The sequence below is a fragment of the Adiantum capillus-veneris genome, chromosome 27 (genome assembly GCF_014529385.1).
Source record: "Adiantum capillus-veneris isolate H3 chromosome 27, ASM1452938v2, whole genome shotgun sequence".
NCBI classification, from domain to species: Eukaryota; Viridiplantae; Streptophyta; class Polypodiopsida; order Polypodiales; family Pteridaceae; genus Adiantum; species Adiantum capillus-veneris.
This window is the reverse complement of record NC_140957.1, coordinates 81,829,498-81,852,311: the sequence shown is the minus strand read 5'-3', so window position 1 is coordinate 81,852,311 and position 22,814 is coordinate 81,829,498. Positions and strand designations below refer to the sequence as shown.

Genomic DNA, 22,814 nt, shown 5'->3' with positions numbered 1-22,814 from the left:
ATAGGAGACAAGAAAAGGAAGAGTAGTTCAAGGAGGCACATAGGAGTAGAAGACTTTCCACTTGGGGTAGGATCCATACCTTACGACCTGGTAGCAGATGTGAGTAAGCAAGGACCAAAGATTTCATGGCAGCAACTCCTCCACCTTTCCCCAAAGATGCGTAGAACCTGGTCTAAGATGGTCAGCACCAGGAGGGATAAGGCAAAGTCAGTTGGGTCTATTAGTGCAAGAGGCATGAAGGATATCGTGCCAGTCATTGATGTAGAGATTAAGAGTCAGCGAGTCTCCAATGTGTATGTAAATGGTGGAGCCGAGATTTGTGTTATGACAGAGAAATTAATGCACAGGTTGGGTTTGGAAGTAAACGAGCAAACTTCCTTACAAGCTAAGATGGCAAATAATGTAAGGGTGGCTTGTGTGGGAAAGGTTAATGGAGTGAAGGTTTTAGCTTTTGGTGTGGCAATCTCAATTGATGCTTATGTGATCCAAACTAAGGGGGAGGGCTATCCGCTAATCCTGGGAAGACCTTGGCTTATGGCTATGAAAGCTAGGAAAAATTGGGAGACAGGTTCCCTTGAGTTGCGACCAAATCATAAGGTAGGTGGCAAGCAACAAAAAATTGTGTATGACATGAAGCAGGGTAGACAACAAGACCTAGAGATGGAGACTTGTATGGATGAATGGAGCACAAGCAGCTGCTCTTCATCTGAGGATGAGTCATCTGAGGATGAGTCATCTGAGGAGGATGCTAGCTCTTTGTAAGTCATGGGTATAATACTGCGAAACCCAAAAGGAGAAGGTGGTCAAGACTCTCTAAACAAGGAAGAATCCACAGGCTTAGAGGAGATGCTAGCTAAGGGCCTACTAGAAGAAGAGAGAGAACCCTATTTGCAGGTACTAAAGAAGCATGCTGGCCTCTTTATAACTGATTACAAGCACATTAAAGGAGTGACGGTAACCCAACACCATATCCAATTAAAGGAAGGTTCCAAACGAGTGGTGCAAAGGCTAAGTATATTAGGGCTAGTGCAACAAGATGCACTCTTAAAAGAAGTAAAAAGATTACTCAAGGCAGGATTTATCTACCCAATGGAAGATTCTGAGTGGGTGTCTCCAGTTGTGGTAGCACTAAAGAAAAATGGGATGTCGAGGGTATGTGTGGATTACAAGGCTCTAAACGCAGCCACAAAAAGGGACCATTTTCCTTTGCCTTTTCAAGATGAAATACTAAATGAAGTGGCTGGTCATGAAAGGTACACAGTGTGTGATGGGTACTCAGGCTACTTCCAAATGAGAATTGCAAATGAAGACCAAAGAAAGACTACCTTCATAACACCTTGGGGGTGTTTTGCTTATAGAGTTATGCCTTTTGGTTTAACTAATGCCCCAGCTACTTTCCAGAGGTTTATGAACTTGGTGTTTCAACCTTACTTTCGTAAGTCCATACGAGTCTTCATTGATGATTTTTGCATTTACAGCTCTAGGGAAGTACATCCGTCCAAGGTTGATGAAGGTTTCACCCGTCTGGCCCAATTGGGTGGGCAATTGAATAAAGACAAGTGCCACATAGGTGAGAGCAAGGTCACTCTACTAGGCCATGTTGTGTCTCAAGATGGTATTGAGGCTGACCCTAAAAAGGTAAAGACATTGTTAGCTTTACCTACTCCTTCAAACGTGAAGCAACTAGTCTCCTTCATTCAAAAGGTTCGCTACATGGGACGATTCATACATCTCCTTTCTCAGGCAATCTATCCTTTGCAGCAACTCACTAAACACACTACATTGACATGGAGTGAGGAGGGTGAAAGGTGCTTTCAAGAAGTTAAAACCATTTTGAGCTCATTGCCTGTCGTCCTAGAACCCACATGGGGTGAATTATTCTATGTAAATCCTAGTGTAGGTCCAGAAGCTCTAGGAGCTGTCTTGATGCAAAAAGACCGAAAGACATCTCTCATGAGACCAGTCTACTTCTCTAGTAGAGTGATGACAGCTGCTGAAAAGGGTTTCAGCGCAACTGAGCAATTGGTGCTAGCTCTTAAGTTTGCAGTGGAGAAGTTTCGGGCTTACTTACTTCCGAGACAATTTGTGGTGATCACAACTGAGGAGGTTTTTCCATATGCCCTACAACACATGGAATTGTCTCAAAGAATAGCAAAGTGGGTGGTGCAGCTTCAAGAGTTTGACTACACACTACAAGTAGAGGATTCCACCCGTGCTTGTTTGGCAGATGTCCTCACACAAAGGTGTTATGAGAAGGCCAAGAAAGAGGCACCTAGTAAGGTACCGCCTATCCCAGAGCCTGACGTTCTACTGGGAGCACACAGTCTGTATTTTGATGGGGCTTACAAGAGGACCAAAGACAAGGCATCAGCAGGCATAGTAATATTAGGTCCAGAGAAGGAGAAGATCTTTGCAAAAGGGTTTCATCTAAAAGAGGTTCATTCTAACAATGAAGCAGAGTACCATGCCCTTGTTTTAGGGTTACAATGTTGTCTTTCTCAGGGCATCACAAAGCTAAATGTCTTTGGTGAATCCATGTTGATTGTTAAGCAAATGGTTGGTGTATGGGCCTGTAAAAATGACAAATTGTCTGTTAAGATGAGGGAAGCAAAGGCCTTGTTGAAGGGTTTTAAAGAAGTTCGAGTGCACTTTGTACCTAGTGCTCAGATACGACAATCGCTTTGATCGCAGGAAGGATGGTAAGTTCTTGCTTAAGTGGGAAGGCCCTTTTGTAGTGATACAGAGATTCTCAAATGGTAGTTACCAACTAGGTGACCTAGATGGTAAGGTACATCAGACCCCGGTAAATGGTTGGCGATTGAAGGCCTACCAATGTCGTCTTTCACAGCCATATGCTGGTGAAATCAATGCTAAGGATGGTTCAGAGGAGAGATCATCATACTCGAGCTCCAACTAAGGTACCAATCATATACATAGTCGTTTCAAATTTAAAAAAAAAATTAAAAAAAAGAGAAGAGAAAAAAAAAGAATTTAAAAAAAAGGAAAAAAGAGAAGAAAAAAAGAAAAAAAGAGAATGCTACAAGTGAAAGCGGATATTGACAATGGATGGGGTATGGCTTTCAAGGGTCTAGGAGACCAGTTGTTAGTCATGGATGGATACAATTATTCATTAGAAAGGACTAAACAGGGTGCATCAGCCAAGAAAGCAGTAACATGGCAAATTCAATTGGTACCAGGTGGGTAAGTATTCAAGAGAACCCTCTTGTAGCACAACCTACAGCTAGAGGCATCAAATACCTCAAGCTTAAGGGGGAGGGCTATATGATGCATGGTTTTTAGGACCCCTTCTGAAGATGCAATAAAGGCACACTCAGTTGTTGGGGAGATGAGGATACTCTAGTCCAAGGGATCTCGAAAGAGAAGAAAAAATCTACTTCACAAGCACCAAAGAGTAAAAAGTGCCATGGATAGAAGATACGTGGGAACGAGCTCTTATGCATGCCTACAACCTATATCTTACTGAATAGCCCATTCTAGGTGTGAATTTCTAGTGAAATTTACACGAGGATGTTCGTGTGGACTCACAGCACAGCATACTCCGTTTTCACTTTTCTACCGACAGTAAATATTTTTACCACAGTAAATATTTTTTACCTATAGTAAATATTTTTCACCTACATGGTAAATACAAATCACTTTTTACCTACAGTAACTTTTTTTACCCATGGTAAATATTTTTTACTGCACCATAAGTATTTGGTAGGTAACAGTTCACTGTTACTAGAAGCAGTGATTGGGCATCAACAATGCAGTTACAGGAGGAGAAAAGGAGAAAATATTAAAGGTGAGTCAACAGGGATAAAGACTTTTGAGTTGAAAAGAGACATGCTGATTTTTTCAAAGAACACATGTCAAAAGAAGCCATGGTTGAGGATTTTTTGAGAATTTGATATTCAGGAGGACCCAGCTGCCACCCCCCCCCCCCCCCCCCCCCCCCCCCCCGCAGGTCCCCCCCCTGACATGTGCAGAACCTCTAGTTTCAACATCCACCTTACCTGCTCTTAAATGCTGGTCAAGGCCTTATCCCCATGTGTCACAATCAGAAAAATCAGCATTTACCCTCCCCTCTCACATCACTCTAGAGAATATCTTGATGGTGACATATCAGGTGACCTTAATCTGTTGACCACCCTAAGCAAAAAGTAACCCCAATCAACGGATTTAAGCATGTTTATCCCTAATGCTAAACCCTCTCAGAAACCTATATAAGGAGGCCTTCTCTCACTCAAAACCAACACTTCACCCACTTCACCAAGCAACGAAGCTATGACGACATTGCTCACAACGAGGAGCTATGGATGGAGCTCTACTCTCTCTCCCTCTCTCTCTCTCCCTCTAGTATGCTACATTACTAGCCCTAAAATCTAAATAAGGAGTCTTCTCTCATGCTCCATGGCCACCATCCTCGCCATCATTCTCTAAGGTATTGATGTGTTGCTAGTAGGATCATACCTACTTGCTGGGTTGATTGTTTTTGACAAGGGATTATGCCATCCTTGGCTTGCTTCTCTATATCCTTGTTATGTATGATCAGATGCCGTTGTATTGTTAAGCTAATGTCTTGTGTATATATATGCTACATAAGGTCCGTAAGCTTCGTTTCTATGTGTTTTGCCATATGTTTTGATGCCATCATAATGCTAGAAGTCTCACTTGCCTATGTGCACTATGTGTGAGGTCCCTAAACCTCTTAATTTAGGGTGGTGCCCCCTTTGTTTTGTTCTTTTCTTGTTTGCATGAGGCATGGTTTGTGGAGTGTGCACGAGTACAGAGGCCACCCGATTGCACTGCTCTTTTTCCCGCTATCACCATGATGTTATACAATTTACCTTATTGTCTCCCTTGCAAAGTCCGAATGCATCAATTCCCCATTTCTCAAATGTTCCATATGCGATTATAGGAGTGTGTGGCTCATATGTGAACCTCCTATCACCATTATTCTGACACTCTTTTTGCATGTTTTGCACTAGTGATGCACGTCTCTCTGTAAACTAGCCCACACAAACCCGGCTTGTAGAACCTTCCTATTGGTGATGTCAAGTGCAAAGTGCGCTCCACAAAGACCATCATGGAAATTTGTAGTTATTTATGTGATTTTCCTAGAGAGAGGTACATGCCTAAGAATTTGATCCTTGCCCTTGCAGTAGACGTCATCATTGATAAGGCGGTATTCTATTGCCTTGCGCAAAGCCACTGCTTGTGGCCCTTAGCAAGATCTTTAGGACGCTCTCCTGTGTCCAAGAAACTCATGATGTCAGGCATAGCATCGCTACCTTGGAAGAGAGGCATCTTCAACTTGATAGCACCCACCACTGGAACATGTTGTAGCTTCTCTCTAGCTAGAGCATCTACTTCTTGATTTTCTGCTCAAGGGACATGATGTAATTGTACAACTTGAAACTTCCCCAAAAATTCCTTAACTTTGTGCAAATGGCCTAGCAAGCTATGATTTTTACAAGCCCACGTTCCTTGTATTTGTTTTATTAAAAGCATGGCATCACCAAATACACTCAATCGTTGAATGCCTTGTGAGTCACACACCATTCTAACCCAAGAGTAAAGACTACATATTCTGCTTCATTGTTGGATTGGGAATCCCAGAGATGCCCAATAGAGAATACTTTTCCACTTTGTTCATTGAAGAGGACAATGCCTGCTGCAGCTTTGTCCACTTTCCTCTTATAGGCTCCATCAAAGAAAAGAGAGTGAGTCCTCTCTATCTTAGGGACTTCCAACACAAGTGTTACTTCCTTTTCACTAGTCTTGATTTTCAGCTTCTTTTCATAGTGGCAATGGGTGAGAATGCCTCCTAGACTCGCTCTTGTGGAGCTCTCCACTTGCATTGTGTAGTCAAACTCTTAGAACATTTTGATCCATTCGGAAATCCTAGAAGAAACATCCATGTGGTGCTGCATTACATAAGGAAATACTTCTTCCATTGTTAAGATTATGAATGGTCTAGACAATGAATAAGAGAAAAATTTTGTGGTAGCAAACATTAATGCAAGCACCATGTGCTCCACTTCCATGTATCCCTTTTTTGATGGAGTCATCATGCGACTAGAGAATTCGATAGGATGCAATCCTTTTGCATCAATATCGCTCCAAGTGTGTCATTTCCCACACTAGGGTTTACATAAAATGGCTTGTCTCACTTTGGAGGTGCAATGGTGGGAAGTGAGGCTAGAATTTTTTTTAACTCATTGAACTCTTGTTCATTTTCTTCACTCCAAGTGAACATTTCTTGATGGGTAATTTGTTGTAAAGGGAGAACCACTTGAGAGATCAGGTGAATGAATCTACTCAAACACCTCACCTTTTGAAGAAAAAAACCAACTGCTTTGTTGTGGTGGGAGGGGGCAAAGCCACCAAGGCTTGAACCTTGCTTGGGTCAGCTTTAATTCCCTTGGCAGGGATTACATAGCCAAGAAGAGTAACCTTGCTTTCACCAATGTGGCAGTTCTCCACATTGAGTTGGCTACCCACAGCTTGCGGCCTAGCTAGACCTTCGTAAACTTTCTCTAGATGAAGAGGGCGAGATCTATATATACAAAAATCATCACAATAAAAACACGGATTGATTTTCCAAAGAATGGCTGAAAACAAAATTTCACATAGTGTTGAAAATTGGCTGGAGCATTGGTGAGACCTAAAGACATAACTTTGTAAGCAAAACATCCCCATGGTGTGATGAAGTTTGTCTTCTTTTGATCTTCTTCAGTGATGCTAATTTGGAAGTATCCTGAGTAGCCATCACATACCATGTAGCACTCATGTCCTGCTACATCATTGAGAATTTCATCTTGAAAAGGAAGAGGAAAATGGTCTCTCTTTGTGGCTGCCTTAAGGGGTTTGTAATCAACACAAACCCTCCACTTATCATTCTTCTTTGGTGTGACTACCACTGGAGAAACCCACTCTGAGTCTTCAACACAATAGATGAAACCTCCTTCTAGGAGTTTCCTTACCTCTTTGAGCAAAGCGTCCTGTTGAATTACTCCTAGCCGCCTGAGCTTCTACACTGTAGGTTTACTTCCCCCCTTGAGCTTAATGTGATGCTGAACTACTGTGATGCTAGTGATTTTATCATATTTATAAGAAATGAAAAATGCAGTAAAATTACTTAGCATCAAAATATAATCTACACACTCTTTCCCACACAACTTACTAGAGAGAATTCAACTTAGCTTACTTGCTTCTACCAGAGGTTGTATACCTGGTGTCTCCCCTTGGTTTGATGATGATGCATAAGGTTTCTCCATCCTCTTAGAGTCCTTGAGAATGACCCCCATCCCCTTAATGCTATTGTCGCTTTCTTCACCCACTGTTGACTCCTCCTCTGAAGTGGTTGAAGAGTCACTACTAGAAAAATCATCCCCAGAGGTTTCTAGATCCATGTCGCATTGCCAACCTATCTTCATATTATAAAGTATTGGCTTCCCTTTGCCATCCTTAATTTGGATTATGCCAGTGTACCAGTATTGCTTAGCTCTCATAGCCATAAGCCAAGGCCTCCCTAGAATGCTAGGATAGCCCTCCCCCTTGTGTGGCATGACAAAAATGTCCACTTCCACCTCGGTGTTGAATGCATTTATCCTAAATGCATTTATAACACCAGCACATTGAACTTTTACATTATTTTCCATCTTGGATCGGCATGGTGCCAACCTACTCACCTCTAAAACGGTGCATCATGTTTTCACTCATGACGTGTATTTGTGCACCACCATCTATGTAGATGTTTGAGATATATTTCCCCTTGGTGTGGGCATCCATCACTAGTAGTATGTCATATAGATTCCTCCTAGGGATAGCCCCAACTATCTTTGGCTTTGGCCGTCTTTTGTGCTAACCATATTTGTTCATTGTCTCCTCACCCTAGGTGTTAGGTGAGGTAACTGGGCCAGGTGATTTCTGGGCCCTGCACAAAAACATCTTGAGCCAAATCATATGGTTTAGATCATTCACCCAAAGAGAAATCTACAATGTCAAGTTTACTTCCTGACGTGGATGGATTTTTTCTAGATTCCCCTTTAGTTTTCCTCTTCTCTTCCTTTTGGGAAGATTCACCATGCCCAACGAACTTTACCTCCATGGCATCTACTCCTTTAAACTTGGTCTTACCTTTTGCCACTCCCTTGATATCCTCTTCCACTTTCTCCTTTCCCTTACCTTCAAGACTCGTGGGGGGGGGGGGGGGGGTAAGGGTGGAATGAGAGGTTGTGGTGGTGGTGGTGGATGTGGTTGAATGGGTGGGTGTAGTATTTTCACCGGTGGTGCTTACTATGGTGCCCTCGGTGGTGGTGGTCTTGCTCTCGGTGGTGAAAGATGGTTTTATTTGGCTCCTCTGTTGAAATTCTACCTCCATGGGAGTGGGTAGTAATACATGCCATGTCCATCCTCCCCACAATTATAGCATTAATATTATTGGCTTTGCTTTTTTTTCCCTCTCCCTTGCTCTTGATTGAGATTGTGTGCATGCCCTTGTTGCACCAAATCCACAAATAGATTCTTAAGCTGAGTAATGATGCGACTCAACAGGTCTTGCTTCTCTTTTAATGTCTCTTGTGGTTGTGTTCTTTGAGTGGCTGTTGCACTCACTGGGGTTAGTTGGACTGAGATTGATTCCTCTGACTCGTTGACTCTTGCTTGCATGTGCAGCTTCTTGTCTTTCAGGTGGGCTAGTTCCACTACCAACTCGTACGTTGCAACAAATCTCCCCTTCACCTTCTCTTTAAGCGTTGACCAAAGGCCAACAATGAAATGGTCGTTCTTCAAGAAATAAGGCACTCATTTAGCTTCCTCCAGTGAGGCAACACATCTTTCCACAAATCCACAAACTTAGATTCATAAGTGGCATACTCTAGTAGACCTCCCTCCTTTAACTATGTCAGCAGCTACCATAACTTTTTTGAGGTTGTGCCTCCACCGAACCTCTTCACAAATGCAACACATAGTAAGTCCCATGCATCCTTGGTAGCTTGGGGCAAAGCATTGTACCAAGACTTGGCCTCTACTTTAATCTCAGTAGAGAAAAACTTTGTAGCCATGAGGCGTCGTCATCCTTGTTGGAAACCATACAAGCGATGTCAAAGTTATCCAAAAAATCGGTGGTGATATCTTCTCCCTTCTCGCCATTCAATGTGGGAAAAGAGACACTTTCCATGATAGTAAATCATTGAGAAGACAATCACAAATTTTTTATTTTTTAAATTTTTCTTATGGAATGACTTAGTGATTCATAAAGGTTTATACATGGGTGGAGAACTTGCATAAGAGCTGAGAAGAGCGCAAGGCTAGAATAGAATAAATATGCTTACATCAAAAGAGTGGTAGTAATCAAGAAGGGGCAAGATGATGGGACATGGGGATCTAAGGATTCCATCAAGCATCTCTGCTCCAAATAGGAAAACAATCTATTACTGGTAGAATATCTTCCTATTATTATACATGTTTACATGCATGTGTTGCAAGAAATAGAAAGGAAAGAATTTTGGCCTATTGTTATTATATATGTTTGGTGTAGGGCAAGGCTTTGACCCCACTAGATTTGTATACCTTAAGTGCTCACAAGGTGACACCTTTACCACGGGTCTCTACCTCTTGTTGAAGTCCACATAATCCTCCATATTGGGTTCAAAACAAACTCAGCGAGAAGAGTCTACCTCTATCAACTTTCCATCTTGCATGCAGCGACAATGCTTGGATGGTCATACCTGACTTGAACTCTCTAGGCCTAGAGAGAGTTTAGACCCGCTTGCTTCCACCCTTTAGGCTTTGTGGCTTGTACTTTGTGGTTGATATAGTTGACAACTCTTCTCTAACGATTGGAGAGAAAACACTTGGTGCTACAAAAAATATCACTGATGTGAAAGTACTAATGCGGTTCTCAAAATCAAAACTCACCGTTCTTTTTTCACCTCCTCTATTGCACTCATTGATAGAATGCTTCAGTTGACAACATTGATGGAATTTTGTAGCCCTCCCTCCAAATGCTATTGATTTGTGATCATCACGATCAATGCAAGATGGGGAGCTTACCTCTTGGATATCAACAGTGCTACAACCTGGTGGTATCACTTTGATGAAGGTCTTGAGTGCTTCTACAGTCTCCTCTTCCTCAGCCCTCTAGTTTGAAAAATCTTGTAGCCACTCATCCATGATTGATGGTGATAGCCGTTTTTCGGCTCTTTGTAATGGCCACAATGACTTACCTCACCCTACCAAAACCACCCAAACACTGTGGCTATCCCTACCATTTCACTGTACATAGGCGTGCGTGAGTTAGAAGACTTTTTCCATATCTCCTTACTGAAATAAAAAACCCTCAATTAGCTAGGCATTGGGCTAGTTGAGCCAAAAAAATAAAAAATATAAGTATATTATGGCCCATGCGTATGTAAATATTTCTTTGTATATAGGGCCTAAATAAATGATTTTTTCATAATTATTTTGGTATTTATTTAAATATTTCTAACTAGGTGTGTGTTATTTATGCTCTGTACATTGCCTCACCATTACCACAATTTTTCTTACCATTTTTCATACTCTTTATTCCATATAGAAATATTTTCATGTAAGCTTCTCTTATATTTGGTGTAAATCCACCCCAACAAAATTCCAAAAAAACTAGTTTTATTTATGTGTATATTTTTTCACTATTGTGATTTTTCCCTTCCTACATCTATTTTGTTTTTTTTTTCTAAAAAATTAGAACACCAAAAATATTTATCTTTTTATGGTAGCCTCATAATGAGAGAGATTTCTTTTGACCCCTTTATATTTTTTTCACTTATATTATTTATATTTGACATGTACATATTTTTTAGACCCCTCAATATTTGATTTTCTTAGTTGTACTATTCACTTATATCATGATTTCAACAATATCTTCAATTATAGACCTACCAAATAAGGTCAAGGGTAGGTGGCATGCATACATGCACTATGGAGGGCTCACTCTTGGAGGTATTCAAAAGAATCATCCAAAGAAGGACCCCACAAAGACCTTGTGCAGTGGAAAACAATGGTCGGTTTTGCTGAATTTTTAAAGTTCACTTGCTCTCCGAATTTGAAACAGTGATACAAATAAAAGTTGTAGCTCGTGGGTTGAACTTTTGCCTCAAATTTTTTCATATTTTTTTGAGCTACGAGCTGTGAGCTATGATTTTATTAGTGGACCCCAGTTTTCCCATGCTATGCAGCCACACTCTCTCTTCCACTTTATCATTTTCCTCTTTCACACACACTTCTCCACTCATCATCCCCACCTCTCTCACCACTCCTCTCTGCACCCTACTCACCTTCTCCTCAACCTTGAAGAATAAGAGAAACCATGGTGAACTCATACCTCCCACACACAATTCCATTCCAAAATTGACCACCTAGTCTCATTTTTCCTCCTCCAATTTACCCATATCTATCAAAAAACCACAAAATTCAGCCTCTTCTCTTAAAAGACAGCATCATGGTGGTTGATTACTCAGCTTCAATTACCTTGTCTCTCAAGGAAGGTCAAGAGTGCAGAAAAAATGTACCGTCAAAGCTAGTGGACCGTCAACAAGCGTCAAAATTGGCCCTACTCAAGACACTTGGAGCATCAACCTTGTAAGAAATCCACCTTTTCTTACCCCTTAAGAGTTTTTCTTCCTTATTTGTATCCTACATGGATACTCCCATTGTAAATATCCAATTCCATTTGTAAATTAATACTAACTCTACTAACACTAACCCACTATGAAAAGTCCTATCACCTCCATTTCTCTCCTCTCTCTTTCCCCACCAACTTCTTGATAATTCCAAGCAAAAGAAATTAGATAAATTGCTGAAAATCTAACCCAACCATGGTTAGAGGAGTAACCCTAGCCTTCAAAATTGCTATAAAAGGAGGGTGTAGCTAGCACAAAAAGGGGGAGCCATAAGCAAGAGCACTATGGTATAGCTTGAGAAGCCAAGCTCAACCTCTCTAGAAGGAGCTCTTGAGTGGAAGCTCATTGTCTTATGCATGTGCATGTGTTGTAATAGGGGATTAGCAAGGGAACTCTATGCCATTGTAAGAGAGAGAGTGATCATTCAATTGAGAGTAGGAAATCTATCATTTCTCCTACTAGTGTAAGCCCAACATTTGTTGAATCAAGGAGGGTGGATTTGGACTAAGCTTGGATACTTTGTCTCCCTTCCAACGTGAAGTAATGGACAACAATGATGCGTAAGTGTCTTGGTGTTTTTTGTTAAGTTCTTGATAGCTTGTCTCTGGTGTTGTCATCAATCTAGCCATAAATCCCACATACTGTAAGAGGGCGACAGGGTGGAGAGGACTCCCCTGGCCTTAAGACAGTGATTGGGGTGGCTTTTCTTGTGATGTGTGGTGGTGAAATTTACGCAAGCTATGTTGAACAAATACTAATTTCACTTTGATTTGTCATGACAGATTTGTAAGAAGGTATTAATGCAACAAGCACCCCCACCCCCCTTTCTCTCTCTTTCTTCAATATATAGTTGTGTTTGCTTGATCATTGCCGATACGTTTCAAAGCAGCCCGAGCACTATCTCTCTCTCTCTCTCTCTCTCTCTCTCTCTCTCTCTCTCTCTCTCTCTCTCGTGTTTTAGTGTGTGAGAGTGTTCCATTGGTGTTAGGGTTAGTGTAAATTCCTTGCTTGTTTGTGGGTTGCTCTAACGATTCTCCTCTTTTGCGTCCTAGTTCGCTCTTAAACTAGGTGGTGCCCCTTGTGTAGTTGGGATTTGGCTGTGGGTTTGTTGTTTTGGTTTGTGTTGTGTTGTGCCCGAGCCCCATTGAGCAGCACGGGAGCCTTGAAGGGTGTCTAGAGGTTGCTCTTCTTGTTGCCCGCCCCGGACCGCCTCAAATTGGTGCCCCCACTGAGGACAGGCTTGTGTATGTTTTGTGAAGGCTCAACCTTTAGCATAATCAAGTAGCTTGCATGAATCACACGAATTTGTATGATCCCTTCATTCCCATTGCAAGGCAAAAGGTACACATAATTGTTAGTACTAAGTTGCAATTCCAGCGAGTAATTCGTAGAATTTTAGGTCCTCTTAGGTTAGCCGAGATAAACACTTCGGTAAATCCTTTTATTTTGCCTCTCATTAGGTACGATATTAGCTTGTACGTCTATATTTTTGTGTTATTTTAAGCATTAGGACATGCATAGGCCATGGATAATGGCCCAGGAATAGAGGTTTTCCCTTTCAATTTCACTCCACACATTAGAATAAACATTGCAATTAGTAGGAAAATCCATTTTCAACAACGTATGGTGTTCATGTTTGGTGCCCAAAGAGTAGGAGAAATTCTCGCATCACCAAACCCTGTCATCCTACCTCTTATTGATTATCATAGGTCGTTTGATGTGAATATCTTTATTTTGTTGTAGAATAGATTGCAAGCTAGAAAACATTATTGTGTAAATCTTTTTAAGAAAGAAAAACAAAAACGGGTGTCACTTTGAAATCAATTCAATGGAAAGGCAACGCCAAATGTCTGGGTATCCTCTTTTCTTTGGAGAGCCTGGAGAGGATGCAGAATTATTTTTAGCGAATTTCAAGATGTCTTGCCGTATCAAGAGGATAATAACTGATCAAGAACGTGTAGAAATGTTTGAGGTGGTCCTTAGGAAAGATGCTAGCACTTGGTTTGACTCTTTGCCTGAGGAAGTTAAGGGGAATTACACAGAAGTTTTGAATCGTTTCAAGAAATACTTCTTTGATCCCCAAAACACTCAAAAATTATGGCAAGACATTGTTTCTCATAAGCAAAAAGACTTAGATGACTACTACTTGTACAAGCAAGAGTTTCTACGTCTTTGGGCTCTATGGATACGAAATGTTGCTAACCCTGGTGATGGTGCATAATTTTTAAAGAAGGAGAGGTTCATAGCCGGACTCTTTCCTGACCTTAAGGTAAAAGTTGAGGCGGGTGCACCTACTACTTTTGATGCAGCGGAAACTAGGGCTGCTGAGAAGTATAGGAAACTCAAGTGCTTAAGGGGAGAGGTTCCAATAGAAGTTCTTAGACCCAAAGGTAAGTCACAAGCATCAACATCTAGGGAGATTCCTGAGGTAACAACTGAAGTGATTGAGAAGTTAAATGAATCTTTAAGCAGCCTGTCAATTCACCTTGCACAAGCTGTAGGTCCAAAGGGACAAGCAAAGAAGTCAGAAGAGAGAGAGCCACGAACTAGGAGAGTCTTGCAATGTTGGAATTGCGGAGATTTTGGACATGGGATGTATAATTGTCCTTGGCCCCGTGGAGAGCCAGGGAGACCTAACTTGAATTACCCAGTGATGAATGTAGGAGAAGGAGCTGGTCAACAACCAAGGCTTCTACAAAGACCAAATGGACCAAGACCACCTCCACAAGGGGTAGAAGGAGTTCCACCTTTGCCAGATCCAAATGTGCATGTGGTAGAGGTGACAAACTCAAATGAGGTTGACATGGAAGCGAATGGCATTAAGCGTGGCCGAGGAAAAGGTAAAGAGAAAGAGGGTGTCCCATCATAGAGTGACCATGGACAAGGCAAGAAGGCAAAGGAGACCAAGGAAGCTAAGAGGACTCGACATCGTATCAATCTCCAAGACTTCCCTCTTGGACATGGTATGGCTCCATACAACTTGTTGGAAGACATGCGAGGTAAGGGTCCTGATATCTCATGGCCTCAGTTTCTTGCATTATGCCCACAAGTTAGGAGAGATTTAACAAAGGCAGTTAGCACTAGGAGAAAGGTAAAAGAGAGTTTTCCTGTTGTAAAAATTGCACATGCTGAAATGAACGAGGATATTACACCTGTGCTAGATTGTTACATAAAAGGAAGATTGGTTAGGAAAGGTCTAGTGGATGGGGGTGCACAAATTTACATCATGACAGAAGGGCTCATGCAAAGACTAGGCATGCACATCCATGAGACACCTGAAATCAAAGTGAAAATGGAAAACAATAGCAAGGCTAGGTGCGTAGGCATTTGTAAAAATGTTTTTGTGGAGACCTTTGGCATTAAGAAGGCAGTGGATTTCTATGTCATGTCTACCAAGGGAAATGGTTACCCATTTATCCTAGGAAGACCATGGCTAATGAAAATGCAAGCTTTGCAGGATTGGGAGAGTGGAAAGCTAATTTGCAGGAATGACAATCACAAGAAGGTTGTCTTTGACATGAAGGAGCAACGCCAAGAGGAGCTCCATGAAGAATCATCTCGAAGTGAGACGGAAGAAGATTGGAATGAAAACACTTCAGAAGAAGAAAGTAGCGGCAACATTACTGAAGAGGAGTCCTCCATTGAAGTCATGGGGGTAAGGTTTAAGCCAAACAACCAGGAGACCTCTTCTCGAGGTTTGGAAGAGGTAGGTTCCCAAGAGAACCAAAAGGTGGAAGATGAAGGAATGTTAGAAGGTATGTTGTCTACAACACTTACAAAGGATGAAAGAGAGGAGTTCAAATGTGTGCTAAGGAAATTTCCGAGGCTTTTTGCTAAAGACTACACCGATGTGCGTGGAGTAGATGTTGTTCAACACAAGATTGAGTTGAAGCCAGAGGCCACACCTAAGGCTCAAAAGCTACGAAGGGTAGGAGTCATTAAGGAGCAGGCTCTACTCAAGGAGGTAAGAAAGCTTCTAGCAGCAGGTTTCATTTATCCAGTGGAGAATTCAGAGTGGGTCTCTCCCGTTGTTTTCACTCCTAAGAAAAACGGCAAGTGGAGGGTGTGTGTGGATTATCGTCCACTTAATGGGGCAACAAAAAGAGATCACTTTTCCCTCCCATTTCAGGATGAGATACTAAATGAAGTAGCTGGTCATGAGAAGTACACTGTGTGTGATGGCTACTCGGGTTACTTTCAAATAGGTATCGCATTGGAGGATCAATTGAAAACAACCTTTATCACTCCTTGGGGTTGTTATGCTTTTAGAGTCATGCCATTTGGCCTGACAAATGCTCCTGCAACTTTCCAACGCTTCATGAACATGGTGTTTCAAGCATTCTTTGGAAAGTCCATTAGGGTTTTTATTGATGATTTTTGCATTTATAGCTCAAAATCATTGCATCTACAAAGGGTAGAAGAAGGTTTAAAGAAGCTCTATGACATGGGAGGTCAACTCAACCCCGACAAGTGTCACATAGATGAGGATGAAGTGATCTTGCTTGGTCACAAGGTTTCCTATAAAGGCATTGAGGTGGATCCTTCAAAGGCAAAGGCTCTTATTGAGCTCCCCTCACCCAAGAATCTCAAAGAGGTCATATCATTCATTCAAAAAGTGAAGTATATGTCATGCTTTATTCACTTAGCTTCGGAGTTGCTTCATCCTTTGCAAAAGTTGACACAACAAGTAGAATTTGCATGGTCTGATGAGCTTGAAGAGTATTTTTGTAACACTAAAGTCATTTTGTCAGAGCTACCAACACTCATGCCTCCTTGTTGGGAGTACACATTCTTTGTTAGCTCTAGTGTTGGAAGGGAAACAATTGGTGCTGTGTTGCTACAACAAGATCTCCATAGTACAAGGATGCGACCCATCTACTTTGCTAGTAGGGTCATGAATGCTTTGGAGAGAGACTACACAGAAGCAGAACTCATGATGCTTTCTCTCATGTTTGCGGTGAGAAAGTTTAGATCCTACCTGCTACCAAAACCTTTTGTAATTCGCACTGCAGAGAATTTGTTCCCTTGGGTGTCATCTCAAATGAATCTTAGTACTAGGATCTCAAAGTGGATTATGGAGTTGCAAGAGTTTCAATACTCTTTCAAGGTAGAAGATAGTGTGCGTGCACAATTGGCAGGGATTCTCACTTATAGGGTGCATGAAAAGGAGATTAAGGTGCCTGAAGTAAAGACCCTACCATTATCACCACCAAAAAGTATTCCTAATGCTTTTACCTTGTTCTTTGATGGAGCTTTTCGTCGAGCCACAGGAAAAGCAGGGGGAGGGCTAGTGTTGCTCAACCCAAGTGGAGAGGTGGTCATGAAAGAGAAGTTCAATCTACCAGGTTCAACTAGCAACAATGAAGCAGAATACGACACACTACTTCATGGTTTGAAGATGTGCATTGGCCAAGGGATAAAACGTCTCATGGTAAAGGGAGATGCACTTCTCATTGTTAAACAGATTTTAGGCATTTGGGCATGCAAGAATGAAAGCTTAAGGACAAAAGTTCATGCCATTCGTAAGATGTTTAATCAATTTGAAGAAGTGCAACTATATCATATTCCGAGGAAACAAAATGAAGATGCCGATTTACTTGCACAACAAGCAGTTACATGTGTTGAGAGAGAAGTGCAGGTCATCATGGTGGCGGCTGCTGTGAAGCAACTGAGGTACCAGGGATTGGAGTCATTGGCTCCCATCATTGGCTACATTTTGGAGGGTGAGTTTCCACCAGACTTCACAAAAGCTCAGAAGAGGAGACTCATGAAGAAGGCAAGCATGTATCTCTTCCTAGAAGGCTCCCTCTATCAAAGAGGGAAGGATCAAGTGTGCAGAAGAGTACCAACTATCGAGGAAATTCCAGCCATTCTAAAAGGTTTTCATGAAGAGGCCTGTGGTGGTCATTTTGCCCAAGAATCAACTGTGAAGAAGATTTTGCTTGCGGGGTATGTTTGGCCAAGCTTGCATGTGGATGTTCAACATTGGTGTAAAAGCTGTCACAATTGTCAGATAAATGGAAATAGAAGGTTGGTGCATGGCCCGAGGCAAATAGTGCTTGCAAATGGACCCTTTGAAAAGTGGGGCATTGATGCTATGGGTCCTCTGCCTAGGACAAAAAATGGTAAACTCTACATTCTAGTGGCTGTAGACTATATGACTAGGTGGGTGGAAGCACAAAGTGTGGCAAAGGTAAATGAGAAGACAGTGAGCAAATTCGTCTACACTTACATTTGTTGTAGATTTGGCACACCTTTGGAGATTGTTTCTGATAATGGTCCAGGGTTTAGAAAGGGATTGCTCACAGAAGTCTGTGAAGAACTTCACATTCTACATCGTCACAGTACACCCTACTATCCCCAATCAAATGGTTTGGTAGAAAAAGCTAATGGTGTCATTGCAGGCATCATTAGAAAGATGGTGAAAAACAAGAAAAAGTTGTGGGATGACTTCTTGGATGGTGCCTTGTGGGCGTATCGAACCACATATAGGGAAGCCACGGAGTTCACACCATTTCACTTGGTCTATGGTCAAGAGGCTTTACAGCCAATTGAGCTAAACATTCCAACAATGCGACTTCATGGCAAATCAGCACAAGATGATCAAGAAGCATGGATGGATCGACTTCTTACCTTAGCTGAGCTTGAGTGGAAAAGAGAAGCAGCATACGAGTGCTATAAGAGGAAAGCCACACAGACAAAGGAGAAGCTTGACAAGAAACTGAAGGACAAAGGCATCAATGAAGGAGATCTTGTGCTAAGGTATGACAATCGACTCGATAATCATTTTGATGCCAAATTTGAAACAAGATGGCAAGGGCCATACATAGTCAAGAAGGCTTTCAATTCAAGTTACTATCAGCTTATGGACTTGAATGGTAAAGAGCACTCCAGGAAAGTAAACGGGTATCGCTTGAAGCCCTGTTTGAGTCGCCTTCTACCAAAGGATCTACCAAAGATCTGTCAAAAGGCCACTCTCTCATGTAAGTATTGTTACATGAAGCATGAGTGTAACTCTAGCCAAAATTCTGAGGGGCCAAACAATAAAGATCTCGTCAAGGACTCTGAAGCACTCTCTTTGGAAAAGATGCTCTATGATGGTACATGAATATACCATCATCCAGGGGGAGGGCTAATGATAGCCGTTTTTCGGCTCTTTGTAATTGCCACAATGAGTTACCTCACCCTACCAAAATCACCCAAACACTGTGGCTATCCCTACCATTTCACTGTACATAGGCGTGCGTGAGTTAGGGGACTTTTTCCATATCTCCTTACTGAAATAAAAAACCCTCAATTAGCTAGGCATTGGGCTAGTTGAGCCAAAAAAATAAAAAATATAAGTATATTATGGCCCATGCGTATGTAAATATTTCTTTGTATATAGGGCCTAAATAAATGATTTTTTCATAATTATTTTGGTATTTATTTAAATATTTCTAACTAGGTGTGTGTTATTTATGCTCTGTACATTGCCTCACCATTACCACAATTTTTCTTACCATTTTTCATACTCTTTATTCCATATAGAAATATTTTCATGTAAGCTTCTCTTATATTTGGTGTAAATCCACCCCAACAAAATTCCAAAAAAACTAGTTTTATTTATGTGTATATTTTTTCACTATTGTGATTTTTCCCTTCCTACATCTATTTTTTTTTTTTTTCTAAAAAATTAGAACACCAAAAATATTTATCTTTTTATGGTAGCCTCATAATAAGAGAGATTTCTTTTGACCCCTTTATATTTTTTTCACTTATATTATTTATATTTGACATGTACATATTTTTTAGACCCCTCAATATTTGATTTTCTTAGTTGTACTATTCACTTATATCATGATTTCAACAATATCTTCAATTATAGACCTACCAAATAAGGTCAAGGATAGGTGGCATGCATACATGCACTATGGAGGGCTCACTCTTGGAGGTATTCAAAAGAATCATCCAAAGAAGGACCCCACAAAGACCTTGTGCAGTGGAAAAAAACGGTCGGTTTTGCTGAATTTTTAAAGTTAACTTGCTCTCCGAATTTGAAAGAGTGATACAAACAAAAGTTGTAGCTCCTGGGATGAACTTTTAGCTCAAATGTTTTCATATTTTTTTGAGCTACGAGCTGTGAGCTATGATTTTATTAGTGGACCCCAGTTTTCCCATGCTATGCAGCCACACTCTCTCTTCCACTTTATCATTTTCCTCTTTCACACACACTTCTCCACTCATCATCCCCACCTCTCTCACCACTCCTCTCTGCACCCTACTCACCTTCTCCTCAACCTTGAAGAATAAGAGAAACCATGGTGAACTCATACCTCCCACACACAATTCCATTCCAAAATTGACCACCTAGTCTCATTTTTCCTCCTCCAATTTACCCATATCTATCAAAAAAACCACAAAATTCAGCCTCTTCTCTTAAAAGACAGCATCATGGTGGTTGATTACTCAGCTTCAATTACCTTGTCTCTCAAGGAAGGTCAAGAGTGCAGAAAAAATGTACCGTCAAAGCTAGTGGACCGTCAACAAGCGTCAAAATTGGCCCTACTCAAGACACTTGGAGCATCAACCTTGTAAGAAATCCACCTTTTCTTACCCCTTAAGAGTTTTTCTTCCTTATTTGTATCCTACATGGATACTCCCATTGTAAATATCCAATTCCATTTGTAAATTAATACTAACTCTACTAACACTAACCCACTATGAAAAGTCCTATCACCTCCATTTCTCTCCTCTCTCTTTCCCCACCAACTTCTTGATAATTCCAAGCAAAAGAAATTAGATAAATTGCTGAAAATCTAACCCAACCATGGTTAGAGGAGTAACCCTAGCCTTCAAAATTGCTATAAAAGGAGGGTGTAGCTAGCACAAAAAGGGGGAGCCATAAGCAAGAGCACTATGCTATAGCTTGAGAAGCCAAGCTCAACCTCTCTAGAAGGAGCTCTTGAGTGGAAGCTCATTGTCTTATGCATGTGCATGTGTTGTAATAGGGGATTAGCAAGGGAACTCTATGCCATTGTAAGAGAGAGAGTGATCATTCAATTGAGAGTAGGAAATCTATCATTTCTCCTACTAGTGTAAACCCAACATTTGTTGAATCAAGGAGGGTGGATTTGGACTAAGCTTGGATACTTTGTCTCCCTTCCAACGTGAAGTAATGGACAACAATGATGCGTAAGTGTCTTGGTGTTTTTTGTTAAGTTCTTGATAGCTTGTCTCTGGTGTTGTCATCAATCTAGCCATAAATCCCACATACTGTAAGAGGGCGACAGGGTGGAGAGGACTCCCCTGGCCTTAAGACAGTGATTGGGGTGGCTTTTCTTGTGATGTGTTGTGGTGAAATTTACGCAAGCTATGTTGAACAAATACTAATTTCACTTTGATTTGTCATGACAGATTTGTAAGAAGGTATTAATGCAACAAGCACCCCCTCCCCCCTTTCTCTCTCTTTCTTAAATATATAGTTGTGTTTGCTTGATCATTGATGATACGTTTCAAAGCAGCCCGAGCACTATCTCTCTCTCTCTCTCTCTCTCTCTCTCTCTCTCTCTCTCTCTCTCTCTCTCTCGTGTTTTAGTGTGTGAGAGTGTTCCATTGGTGTTAGGGTTAGTGTAAATTCCTTGCTTGTTTGTGGGTTGCTCTAACGATTCTCCTCTTTTGCGTCCTAGTTCGCTCTTAAACTAGGTGGTGCCCCTTGTGTAGTTGGGATTTGGCTGTGGGTTTGTTGTTTTGGTTTGTGTTGTGTTGTGCCCGAGCCCCATTGAGCAGCACGGGAGCCTTGAAGGGTGTCTAGAGGTTGCTCTTCTTGTTGCCCGCCCCGGACCGCCTCAAATTGGTGCCCCCACTGAGGACAGGCTTGTGTATGTTTTGTGAAGGCTCAACCTTTAGCATAATCAAGTAGCTTGCATGAATCACAAGAATTTGTATGATCCCTTTATTCCCATTGCAAGGCAAAAGGTACACATAAGTGTTAGTACTAAGTTGCAATTCCAGCGAGTAATTCGTAGAATTTTAGGTCCTCTTAGGTTAGCCGAGATAAACACTTCGGTAAATCCTTTTATTTTGCCTCTCATTAGGTACGATATTAGCTTGGACGTCTATATTTTTGTGTTATTTTAAGCATTAGGACATGCATAGGCCATGGATAATGACCCAGGAATAGAGGTTTTCCCCTTCCATTTCACTCCACACATTAGAATAAACATTGCAATTAGTAGGAAAATCCATTTTCAACAACGTATGGTGTTCATGTTTGGTGCCCAAAGAGTAGGAGAAATTCTCGCATCACCAAACCCTGTCATCCTACCTCTTATTGATTATCATAGGTCGTTTGATGTGAATATCTTTATTTTGTTGTAGAATAGATTGCAAGCTAGAAAACATTATTGTGTAAATCTTTTTAAGAAAGAAAAACAAAAATGGGTGTCACTTTGAAATCAATTCAATGGAAATCCAACGCCAAATGTCTGGGTATCCTCTTTTATTTGGAGAGCCTGGAGAGGATGCAGAATTATTTTTAGCGAATTTCAAGATGTCTTGTCGTATCAAGAGGATAATAACTGATCAAGAACGTGTAGAAATGTTTGAGGTGGTCCTTAGGAAAGATGCTAGCACTTGGTTTGACTCTTTGCCTGAGGAAGTTAAGGGGAATTATACAGAAGTTTTGAATCGTTTCAAGAAATACTTCTTTGATCCCCAAAACACTCAAAAATTATGGCAAGACATTGTTTCTCATAAGCAAAAAGACTTAGATGACTACTACTTGTACAAGCAAGAGTTTCTACGTCTTTGGGCTCTATGGATACGAAATGTTGCTAACCCTGGTGATGGTGCATAATTTTTAAAGAAGGAGAGGTTCATAGCCGGACTCTTTCCTGACCTTAAGGTAAAGGTTGAGGCGGGTGCACCTACTACTTTTGATGCAGCGGAAACTAGGACTGCTGAGAAGTATAGGAAACTCAAGTGCTTAAGGGGAGAGGTTCCAATAGAAGTTCTTAGACCCAAAGGTAAGTCACAAGCATCAACATCTAGGGAGCTTCCTGAGGTAACAACTGAAGTGATTGAGAAGTTAAATGAATCTTTAAGCAGCCTGTCAATTCACCTTGCACAAGCTGTAGGTCCAAAGGGACAAGCAAAGAAGTCAGA

The 22,814-nt window shown here is 41.3% G+C and overlaps 1 pseudogene; it reads right to left on the bottom strand.

Moving 5' to 3' along the window:
• LOC147422274 (uncharacterized) overlaps positions 1 to 22,814 on the bottom strand; it is a 48,948-nt pseudogene that overhangs the window by 4,964 nt on the left and 21,170 nt on the right.